The sequence below is a fragment of the Saccopteryx leptura genome, chromosome 7 (genome assembly GCF_036850995.1).
Source record: "Saccopteryx leptura isolate mSacLep1 chromosome 7, mSacLep1_pri_phased_curated, whole genome shotgun sequence".
Taxonomy (NCBI): Eukaryota; Metazoa; Chordata; class Mammalia; order Chiroptera; family Emballonuridae; genus Saccopteryx; species Saccopteryx leptura.
This window is the reverse complement of record NC_089509.1, coordinates 93,518,389-93,530,794: the sequence shown is the minus strand read 5'-3', so window position 1 is coordinate 93,530,794 and position 12,406 is coordinate 93,518,389.

The following is a 12,406-nucleotide window of genomic DNA, read 5'->3' as shown; positions in this document are numbered from 1 at the left end:
TGATAGATACAAAGAGCCTTGCTAAGTCTGCTGATGTTTGGTGTCTAGGAAATTGAGGGATCTTAGTCAAATGAATAAGGATTCTTCTAGTGTAATGATTTTCTGTATTTGGTGAATTAACTAGTGTATACTTTAGCTAGCAGTTTATTTTTCTGTTTTCACAAAGAGAAAAATTAAAGAGAGGTTGGTGTGTTCCCATACTAGAAAGATGGAGATTTATAGAACTGCACTATTTCACTGTTTCTGAACAACCCTTTCTTAATGGAAAAGAGACCTGTGACCTCATTTGCATTTCAAATATTTCTGGAGTAGAATAGTGAAGATCAATGAATTGATTGTCAGAGAAACAGCATGAGTGACAAATTTCTTAGTAAGGAAAAAAAGAAATACAAAGGAGGAAGATGGTAAGGACTTCCTGATTCAAAAGTAATGGAACAAAAAGGTCTCAGTTCTATTCTTGGTCTCATTTTTCTAAAATTCGAATAATCCATGAGGATAAGAAGAAAAATGCTGACCTGAAAAGAGTGATTAAATATTTTCTCACTGCATAATTATGTGATACTTGAATATGGCCCAACGTGTATTTTGGGGTATGGGCTACATTTCCCCTTGTCTGGGGGAAATTTTGAGAGGCAATGCAAAGTAATAGAAAATGGATTGTATTTGGAAGTTGAAAACTACTCTACTCTTCCAGCCACCCAGACTTCATTTGTTCAAGGCCAGTGAATGGGCTTCTTTTCAGAATGATTATTTATGGAAACTTTTATCACATCAGAGGAAATCCACTCCATACAGAGGAGTATATACTAGTTCTATGTCTCTAACAAAATAATCACTTCAGCATGTAAAGCTGAACAGTTTACAAATTACTGACTGGGTTAGGGTACCTTGAATAGCAGCATGTGTGGGGTATCAGTAGTCCAGTCCTTTTGGGGCTGTGGCCAGGTTGGTGCAGTTCCTTTTCATGGTCCTCCTCCATTTGGAGATGAAGATCTGGTTTGTACACCTTAGTTTGAGTTCACTACATCTTACTGTCCACTTTGGATGGACAGAGTCTGAGATAAAAATCTATCCTGATTCATGGTCAAGTCTAATGGTTTGCAGCCTGGGCAGAGACTTGGCAAAAAGAAGAACAGAAGATTGTTGGGTTAGAGATGTAAGAAATAGGACTATAGATAGAAATCACAAGATGAACCAGAGTTAGAGAATTTGTATGTTCTACGTTGATCTCTTTGTATTGGGTTGAATTGTGTCTTCCTAAAAGACATGACCAAGTCCTAATTTCTGGTATCTGTGAATATAAACTTATTTGAAAATAGAATCTTTGAAGATGTAGTTTAGGACCCCAAGATGATATCCTAGATTCAGGGTAGGCCCTAGATCCAAGGACTGGAGAGCCTTATAAGAGAAATAAGGATAAGATTTAAGACACAGGTGCACAGCGGACAAGGCCATGTGAAGACAGAGGCAGGGGTTGCTCAAGAACCAGAGGTCAAAAATCCCTTCTTGAGATTAAGAAGTACAAAGTGGTAGCTACAAATAGTCACAGGGGACTATAGTGAGTAATATTGTGATAACTATGTATGGTGTTGGTTGGGTACTGAAAATATCGGGGGGATCAGTCTGTAAAGTATATGATTGTCTTGTCATTGTGCTGCACACTTGAAACTAATAAAAAATAATACAGAATATAAACTGTAATTGAAAAATAAAGCCCTGTCCATTTGGCTCAGTGGTAGAGTGTCAACCTGACATGTAGACGTCCCAGTTTCCATTTCCTGTCAGGGCACACAGGAGAAGCGACCACTTGCTTCTCCTCCTCTTCTCCCCCACCCTTTCTTCTCCTCCCGCAGCCATGGCTCAACTGGTTAGAGTGCATTGGCCTGGGCACTGAGAATGGCTCTGTGGAGCCTCTGCCTCACGTGTTAAAAATAGCTCAGTTGTGAGCATGGCCCCAGATGGGCAGAGCATTGGCCCCAGACGGGGGTTGCTGGGTGCCTCCTGGTCAGGACGCACACAGGAGTCTGTCTCTCTATCTCCCCTCTTCTCATTTAAAGAAAAAAATAAAGAAAGAAAAGAAAAGAGAAGAAAAGAATCCCTCACTGAGGTTCTGGCTGAAAGCAAAAGAATCTTAGAATGGGTTGGGAGGTTATAAATACCACCTATTGATTCAGCAGAGTCTTTCTGATATATTTTTATACACTTTTCCTCTATTTTCCTCTTCCTTTTTTCGTTTCCTCCATTATGTGTATAAGGTGAATTGATGAGCGTTAGTTTGGTCTAGAGGCTGTTCGGGATGTCAGGAGAAGATCATGAAGGAACTAGTGTAGGAACAGACATGCAGAGATCTTACACTTGGAGCCGGTCCACTGGGATCTGAGGAGAGCTTGGGTCCTGGGGTCCTCCCCCACTTTTGGGCATATGGTAGACACTTAAGTGATTATATGACAGATAGTTACGTTGTGTTAAGCAGTCATATTTTTAAAAAGCAGATGCCTGGGAAGACATTGATGTTGAAAAGTAGATATTTGTCAGTTGTTTTGACACCTTACAACTGAAGTCACTGTGTGGGAGATTCACTACCTTGTGACTCTTGGGGGAGGCTGAGCCTGCTTCCTACATTGGAGCCGAGCACTCTCCCAGGCTCTTTTGCAGGTAGGACACAGTTACGTAGCCTGAGCTCCACCAATCAGAGTCATCCACCCAGAGCTGGAAACTAGAGCTAGGAAGTATGAATAAGCAGGAGCCAGGAGAACCCCTGGTGGCAGCAGCCGCCCCCCATCCAGTTTTGAGAGGCAGTGTGGCAAGGTTCTAAGGCTCTCATCAGTGTCTCATGTTGGTGGCTTTGGAGTTGTAAGCTGTGGTGTCTGTGTCCAGTGATGTCTACCCACGCTAGCTCAGCAGCCTGAGTTCTTGACTGACTCCCTGGCCTGGTTGTCTGAGCCTTCTGGTTATTCTGTGAGCCATCTAATGTCTTATTACTAAGTTCTTTATCTCTTTAAATAAGCCAAAGTTAGTTTCCCTGCCTGCAAGAATCTGACTGACACACTGCCCCAATTAGGGTTCTTACTATTTTAAAAAATGTGTATTTTTTATTTGATGCATATCAAAGAATGTGTTATAAATATACATTAGTTATAAGTACAAAACTTATAAAATTTTAAAGTATATACTCATTCAAGATAAGACCTAGAACATTACCTCTTTCCCAAGAGATAACCACTATCCTGAATTTTGTTTCTATTACTTTTAAAAATTTTTTCTCTATTATTAAAATAATGATTCTATCACATATCCATGTATGTCTAACTAACATAATCCTTAGTTTTGCTTGTTTTTGAGCTGTATCAAAATAGTACCAGTTTTGTATATGGTCATCTGGGACTGCCAATTTTCTTTTAAACTCAACTCTAGTTTATACATCTATTGTAGGTAGTGAGGGAATGAAATTAATGATATATCTACTTTTTTGCTTTTAAAATATTTATGAATATTGAGGTAAAGAATTTTATTTATTACACATTGTCTTCTAGAACTGCTTATAAGAAAATATGACAGACCTGCAAAAGAACTACATATTCTAGGGAATGCTTTTCCCCATGAGCAGCAGCAAGGGAAGAGCAGACACGTGGTGTACTGCAGGCCTGGGACTGGCTGGCTGGAGCTGGAGACTTAGTGGTGACACCTTTGGGGCGGGCTTGGGGACAGGAAGATAATGTTATATCAGCAAGGGAGGACGAGAGGCAAAAAAAGCCATGGTTCCTGGGTATCAGGAAGTATGTGTGCATACATGATGCGTGTATACACACGTGAGCAAGCACATATGTATGTGTAGGGATTTGAGAGCTCTGGAGAAATTTTTGTTTTTTTGTTTTTTGTATTTTTCTGAAGCTGGAAATGGGGAGAGACAGTCAGACAGACTCCCGCATGCGCCCAACCGGGATCCACCCGGTGCTCTGCCCACCAGGGGGCGATGCTCTGCCCCTCTGGGGCATCGCTCTGCCGTGACCAGAGCCACTCTAGCGCCTGGGGCAGAGGCCAAGGAGCCATCCCCAGCGCCCGGGCCATTTTGCTCCAATGGAGCCTTGGCTGCGGGAGGGGAAGAGAGAGACAGAGAGGAAGGAGGGGGGGTGGAGAAGCAAATGGGCGCTTCTCCTATGTGCCCTGGCCGGGAATCGAACCCGGGTCCCCCACACGCCAGGCCGACGCTCTACCGCTGAGCCAACCAGCCAGGGCCAGAGCTCTGGAGAAATTTAAAGTTGTATAATACCTGGAGAAAAGAGAAGAGGGATTTTAAATATTATTATGAATCATAAATGTCATTTTCTCTAATACTCTTCAAAAGATGAAAACAAAGATTGAATTACCAATGTTTGGATTTCACAATAAATGTGTGGGGTAGGTAAACCATGTATTACTTACTGTCTTGATATTATAGGCAATAGAAGGGCGAAGAGTCTAAGTAACTTGCCCAAGTTGATATAACTTCTGCAAGGCCTGCTGCTGCAAGTTATTACCCCTGTGTATTAGTTTGCTAGGGCTGCCATAACAAAGTACAACAAACCAAGTGGCTTAAGTAACAGAAATGTATTGTCAGGTTGGTGGTGAGAAGTCTAACATCAAGATGTCAGCAGAGCCATGCTCCCTCTGAAAGTGCCAAGGAAGGATCTGTCCAGGCCTCTCTTCTACTTCTGGTAGCTGCTTGCCTTGTGGCAGCATAGCTCCATTTCTCAGGGCATTTGCCTTGTGTGTGTGTCTGTCTCTTGTGTTTCTGACTTTAACTGTTAAGCCACACTGCCTCTCTCATTGTCCCTCTTTTCCTTGATTAGCACTTTGCTGTTGAGTTTCTATCATAGGTCTAGCGTAGAGTTTGGAAGCATCTCCACTTTCAGGATCTCATGATTGTCTTTCCTGAGAGGGGAAAGAGACATCCAGTGCCCTACAAATGTGCAGGTATTCGGAACAGCCCTGCTGACCGGCTGCCTTTTAAAACGCCAGAACCGTTAGTACCATAAATTTGTTCTACTACAGAAGAGTGGGTTGCAGCCAGCAGGAGTAAAAGCCACACCACTTATTGGTCTGAAAAGGTGTTTAGCAACTACAAATAACCCCCTGGATTAATGGAATCAACGGTCTTTAGGTCTTCAGATGAAAAGGGGCCATTTATTCGACATCCATTCATTTATTCAACAAGCCGTGGTGCCCGTTTAGGTCGAACTAATTCTGAATCGAGGCTGCTCTCCTCCCTCTTAAGGCTTTCTTCAATAATTATTCTGTTATTGACACATCACTGACCCAGGCATGACTAATGGTTTAGTATTACTGAGAGATGCATCTAAAGGTCACCTCAGGGTGGGACGCGGGGTGGGGGTGGGGCGGGGTAGAGTGAAGCTGACGTTTCTACGGTAGAATGGTGGAGCAAATGGAGATTTTAAAGAGGACAGACCCCACTCAGTCTTTACAGGATATTTGAGTGCCATTACAATGCTGCATAATCAAATTTCCTTCTTTTCTGAAATCTTTGTTCTGCTTATGAATGAGGTGAAATGACACATGAGGGTGCGGACTGGCGGTGTGTGGCACACTTAGGTGTATTGTTAGGACAGCGGCGCAGGCTTGACTACAGTCAGCGTGAACAGTAGCAGTTACTTATTGGGTTAGAAGACAGACCCAGGAGTGTCTTTCTAAGAGTGGAAAAGGGAATTTTCAGATAAAGGAGAAAAGAAACGTTTTTAATGAAATTTAGAAAAAGCGGTCAGAGTATAATTTATAGATTAAATCTTGCTCTCCAGCATCTGCAAAGATAGAAAAACAAACAAACCATCAAACACCAGGGAGGGGGAAAGAATCCAAAGCTTCAGGACATTTTCTTGTTCGCTAAATCTCTCCTTTTCATGCCCATCTGTAACCTCATGTCCATGGATTGCTTTCATTTCTAGGCAAGGTTTGCTATCATCTGCTCAAGGTGCCTTTTTTTTCTTTAAATACTGGAGGGCTTGCTTTTAAAAGGCTCTGGCTGATTGCTTTTCTCCATTGACAGTTTTTCTATGTGTAGAACAGGCAGGTGAATCCTTGACACAGTATTGCCTTACAGAGAACTCAGAAAGGGCGGTGAGTATAAAACTCTCGTGTTCTGTACCCGAAGACGTTAAAGTAACTGGTTATGCTAGGTCACTACCATACCCCTTAAAAGGATGCAACAAATGTTTGTGAATGCACAGATGAGCCGGTGGGACTTTCTGTTTGCTCGCTCTGGGGGATGTGGAGACGCATGGAGATGCGTTGCTCAGCTCCTCTACCAGGACTGCAGGCCCAGCATCCCCAGCTGTGTGAGTGCAGCAGGCAGCCACTTGTCAGTTGTCAGCCTCTTCCAGGTTGTCTCAGATGACAGGGCCTTGACAAGGGCATGCCTCCTTCCTGGGGCGGCTACATCCCATGACTGGCTGATGAAGGGGTAGAGAGGCCTGGCCATCTCATCCAGCTGGAACAGTGTGGAGAGGTCAGTCCCTCTTCCGAAGTCCCCAACGGGCCAGCTGAGATGTCACAGAAGCTGCACCGCAGCCCGACTTATCTCTCTGCCCAGTTGTGCTTTCTTCCCCGCCCTTCCACAGGCGGTAGATCCCAAGAGCTCTTCCTAAAAATGCCCTGCATGCTAATCTCTGTCCCAGAGCCCCGGGACACCCCAACTGCAACATTCAGGAAATTCTGTAGGTGTCATCTACAATGCTCCAAATATTATACAAAGAGATTTGGGGACCGACTGGATAGGGTGAAAAGGCATGTGCCACTGTTGATTGATGAGAGACCTCTTGATTGTGACTTGAATTTTTATATGGAATTTGTTGGAACACAGCAAGCCCAGCCAGCAGCCACACCCTCCCCACAAACCCCCCACTTTAATCTGGTATCTAATGGCTACAGTTCCCTTGGAACAAAACCCTCTTTTACTCTCTTGAAGGGGAGCAGAATATGCCACCCTAAAATATGTCACTTTGACATATTGATCATTTTGAATTAAATTTACTTAAAGAGCAGCAAGAAGGACACTCCGAGCTGCCTTTGTCCCCTGAAAGCTGGAAATAAATCTCCCATGAGAAAGATACACTCCTTGTATCTGAAGGTTAGCAGGCCTCCCGATCACCGGAGTTGGGAATTTAGGGCGGAGGAGGCTGTATAAACAAACCTTCTTACGCCTTAAATTTACCACCCCAAGCCCAAACACCTTTGTCTTGTCAATACTTTACAAATGTATTGTTTCTTTGTCTAACAGGTATAAAAGCTGCCTGCTTTAGTTACTTTCTGAATCTCATATTTCTATGAGCTCTTATACATGTAAAATGCAATGTTTCTCCTGTAAGTCTGTCTTATGTCAATTTGACCAGCCGAAGAACCGAGACGGGAAGATGGGGAGCATTTTCTTCCCCTATACCCTTTTAAGGCTGGAGCATGCTGGGCCGGCTTACTGGAAACAGGACCAAATTATACAACAGATATTAATGAAGAATGGGCACATGAGGTTAATAGGACTTGCTGATTGGCTTATTGCATTTCGAAGAGAACACTGAAGCTATTAAAATGTGCAATTGGGAAACAGAGCATATGCTACATATTTTTGTGACCCTTGTTTAAAAGGTTTCATTCAGTTATATGATAAGTGAAGGGAACAATTATGACAGTGCCTTCTATTCCCCCTCCCCTCCCCCCGCACCCCTTTTTTGTCCAGAGCAGATGGCTTCATGCAGACTTTCTATACATCCTCTATCTTTCCCCCTGCCATTTGCTCGGCTCTATTGTTAAGAGAATAGGAGAGAAGAAAAGTTATGCCCCTCAGAGGCTTTTCTAATTAACTGTTTGAAAGAGACTTTTAAAAAATGTCTAAGTGTTAGGTTATTTGTATGCCTAATTTTGTTTTTATGTTACACTTACTTTTAAGTGTAATTTACCAAGGCTTAACACTTGTGTTCTTTAGGGGCATTACAAAGAGCAGTGCACATTTATTACAGCCCTTTAAATGGCTGCATTTTATTTCCATATGCTTTGAAATGGTTATTGAGTGGATTTGGTGCTCTTCCTGTAGTTAGTACATTTTTTTTATATTGTACATAAATGGTAAATAATTGATACCTGCCATATGCTTCTCTCTCCCCTTTTGAGCTTTCCTTTCCCTCCTCATTCTCTTTCCCTCTGTATCTGGTTCTGCCTTTATCTCGTTCTCCATTCCTTCCTCTCCTCTCTCTGCAGGTCTCCATTGTTTTCAGTACCATTTTCTTTGTCTCTCAGGGTGCTCATTGGAGAGGAGGTTTTTCTCTGATTCTTGGGACCACTTCATTACCCAGTGGGGGTGAAGTATGGGGGTAAGAACATACAGCTTTTTATTAAGTGATGCCTGGATCAAGAATTTTAAATGGCAGTGGTTTCAGCGAATGTTTCTTGAATATTTTTCCCCCATTAGATTGTTAAATTGATAATGGGCTAATTCTTTTTTGTTGCCTCTGCTTCTCTTATTAACCAGTGACAACATCCAGAAGCTTGGAATTACAGAGGCAACGGCCAAGTGTTTGAGAACTTTCTTAGCAGGCAAAGCTTCTCACACTGAAAAATTTTACAGGATCTTTCATTAGGGAGAGAATAAATAGTGCAAGAGGAAATTTAAAGAACATTCATTTGGATAAACTTGTTTGGGGGGAAATTTCTACTATATTGAGGCCACAGACTTATAGAAATATTAGATTTCTTTGCTTTTAAATCTCCAGAAGGCAAAAACCAAGACCCACTTATAGATGTTATAGCCCACCAACAGTAGAATAGTTTTCCTTTTTGAAATTTAAATAAATTTAAAATTTCATATTGAAATTCAAAGGACCCACAATAATAAAAACAATCTTGAAGAAGATGAATGAAGTTGGAGGACTTATATTTCTCAATTTCAAAATTTTACTACATAGCAACAATAATCAAGACAATGTGGTACTGGGATATGGTAGACATACTTATCAAAGGAATATAAATACAAGTCCAGAAATAACCTTTCACATCTATGGTCACTAATATTTTTTTTATAAAAGTGCTGAGATCATTAAAGGGATAAAGACTATTCTTTTTTTATTACTATTATTAATTTTACTGGGGTGACATCAATAAATCAGGGTACATATGTTCAAAGAAAACATGTCCAGGTTATCTTGTCAATCAATTATGTTGCATACCCATCACCCAAAGTCAGATTGTCCTCCGTCACCTTCTATCTAGTTTTCTTTGTGCCCCTTTCCCCTTCCCCTCTCCCCCCCCCCCCAGTAACCACCACACTCTTGTCAATAAAACTATTCTTTTCAACAAATGGTGTTGGTACAACTAGATAGCTACAGGCAAAAGAATAAAGTTATGTTTCTGCCTTACACAATATAATAAATTAACTTCAAATGGATCAAATATCTAAAGGTAGAAGTTGAAATGATATAATGTTAGAAGAAAACATAGGGGTAAATCTTTGTGACCTTGGATTTGGCAATGGATTCTAAGATATGACACTAAAAGCACAAGCAACAAAAGAAAACAAATAGATAAATTAAACTTCTCTATTATTAAAAACTTTTATTCTTCAAAGTACACTATCAAGAAAGTGAAACAACAACCTGAATAATAAGAGAAATGTTTCCAAATCATATATCTGATAATGGATGTATTTAGAATATGTAAAGAATTCTTATAGCTTAATAATAGACAATAGGATTTAAAAAATGGGCAAAGGATTTGAGTAGACATCTTTCCAAAGAAGATAACCCAAAAACCAATAAGCATAAGAAAAGATGCCAAACAACATTAGATATTAGAGAAATGCAAATCAAAACCACAATGAATACCACTTCATACCTGCTATACATATAAAAAATAAAGACAGAAAATAACATAAGTGCTGTTAGGATGTAGAGAAGTTGGAATCTTCATACAATGATAGTAGGAATGTATCATTTTGGCACATCATTTTGGAACAGTCGGGTGGTTCCTCAAAAGATTAAACATAGAGTTACCATATGGAGTAGAACCCAGCAATTCCACTCTTAGGTATATACCCAAGAGAAATGAAAACACTTGTCCATATAAAAACTTGTACACAAAATGTTATAGCAGCATTACCAAAAGGTAAAAATAAATCAAATATCCATCAACTGATGAGTGGATGAATAAAATGTTTTATATGCATACAATGAAATATTATTTGACTATAAAAAGGAATGAAGTACTGACAAACTATGGCATGAAGAACTTTGAAAACATTATGCTAAGTGAAAGAAGTCAATCACAAATGTCTACATATTGTATGATTTCATTTATATGAACTATCCAGGACAGGAAGAAAGTAGATTAGTGTTAACCCAGTGCTGGGGGAAGATGGGTAATGAGATTGGGAAGTGATAGCTAAAGGATATGGGATTTCTTCTGGGGGGAATAAAACGTTCTAAAATTGATTGTGGTGATCATTACATAACTCTTATGAATATATAAAAAACATTGAGTTGTATGATTCAAATATTTGAACTGTATGGCATGTACACCGTACGTCAATTAAGCTCCCACTCACAAAATAATAATCTCTAATAATTGACAAAAACAGTTGGAGCATTTTGAGGGTGTGGAATACGAACAGTCTCTAAAAGCAAAGCTGCAATTCCTTTGATTAAATAGCCTATCCAGTTTGAGATCCTTGGTGTAAGTAAGCAATTATACCTGTTTTCTGATGCAACAATGCAGACTCAAAGGGTTAAATGACTTGCCCAAAGTTCTACGGGTAAGTGGCAGTAGTGATGGCGAATCCAGATGTCCATCTCAGCCTCTTAGTGCAGGACTTTCATTATTCCAGCTCTTCTCAGAGCTTTCTTCTCAGAGTCCTTTGCAGGCAGAGAAATATGAAACAAAGCTGCCTTTGCTTGTTTTCTTATGTTGTTGTTATGAACTAACCTAAGCCAATTTTTAACGCAAAACTCTTAAGTCCTTTTTGGTAGATAACAGGACCTTTGAGGAAGTTTGAGGTGGGTAAAGGTTATTTTCTCACAACCTTCCTACCATGTTATAATGAAAGCAGATCTCAAGACAAGTTCTGCCCCATGTATGAATGGTAAATAGTCATATAAGCAGGTAGCAAAAAGTAGCTCACACAACCTGTCCTGCAAACATGATGACGTCCAGGCCTCTCTGTTCTTTTGGTTGCATCCATTCCCACTTGAATGAAAGATCCACTTGAGGCAGATATAATATAGATAATATTAGTGAAGCAGGCCTCTGTTCCCCTACAGTTCAGGCAACCAGAAATCCCAGCTAGTGGCTGTACCTGGGACCATTCAGAGATCAAGTCCTGGGCACCATATCAAAGAGATAGGCTACAGGTCCAGCAAGATTCTGAACTCTGTTTAAACAAAGGTGGGGAGAGTGTCTTACATATCTTAGCCAATCCATACATCTTGAATTTGATTTCGCCAATAAAGGCCATTTCAAAAAGAATCTCAGATCACTGCTGTAAAATAAGGTATTTGAGGAGTAGTGTACATATGTGGAAACTTCTGTGATATACTAAGAAGCCACTAATTTATTTACTAATCAACCACTTTAAATATTTTTAAAATTCACCATGCTAATTAAAGAAACCTTGTATGCTGATTGAGACACAGAAGACAGAATGTTTGTAGTGGATGCATCCAGAGTGGTCCTTCCAAATAGAAGCGTGGGTTTCCCATTATGGCCGCTGAGTGCCCCTGGAGTGGAAGCTTACACTGACTAGCAGATGCAGCATATCTTACGGTCTAGGTGGCAAGATTTCAAATTAAATTATAATTAATACACAAATTAATAAATATGCAACAAAACTCCAAGCAATAAGCTAGAGCTGTCACTTGCTTTACATATTTTAATTACATATTGTGATGCTTATGCCCTCAGGCTTGTCAGCAGATGATACAATTTTTCAAATCAAATAAAGAGAAAAATGAGTAGAGGAGGAAGACAGAATCTATAGAGAGAAAGAAGAAACAATGACAGAGAGAAAATAGAAACTGAGGAAGAAACAGAGGGATAAATGAAGATTCAGAGAGCCAGAGAAAGGTACACAGAGAAAATCAGAGACTGAGGGCCATTATGGTCAGGCGTAATCAGGTTGCTCATTTTATAACTTCCAGGTGGTCCTTTCAAAGACTTCATTTCCACTGGGCAAGAGTAGCAAGTCTGTCTCATCAAAACTATCTCCGGCCTGATGAGGAATAAACAGAGGTCAACAGATTTACAATAGCCAAGACATGGAAACCTAAATGTCTATTGATGGATAAATGGACAAAGGAAATGTGAAATTATATATATATATCACATTTGAATCCATAGAAACAGAATAGATTGGTGATTGCCAGAGGTGGGAGTAAGG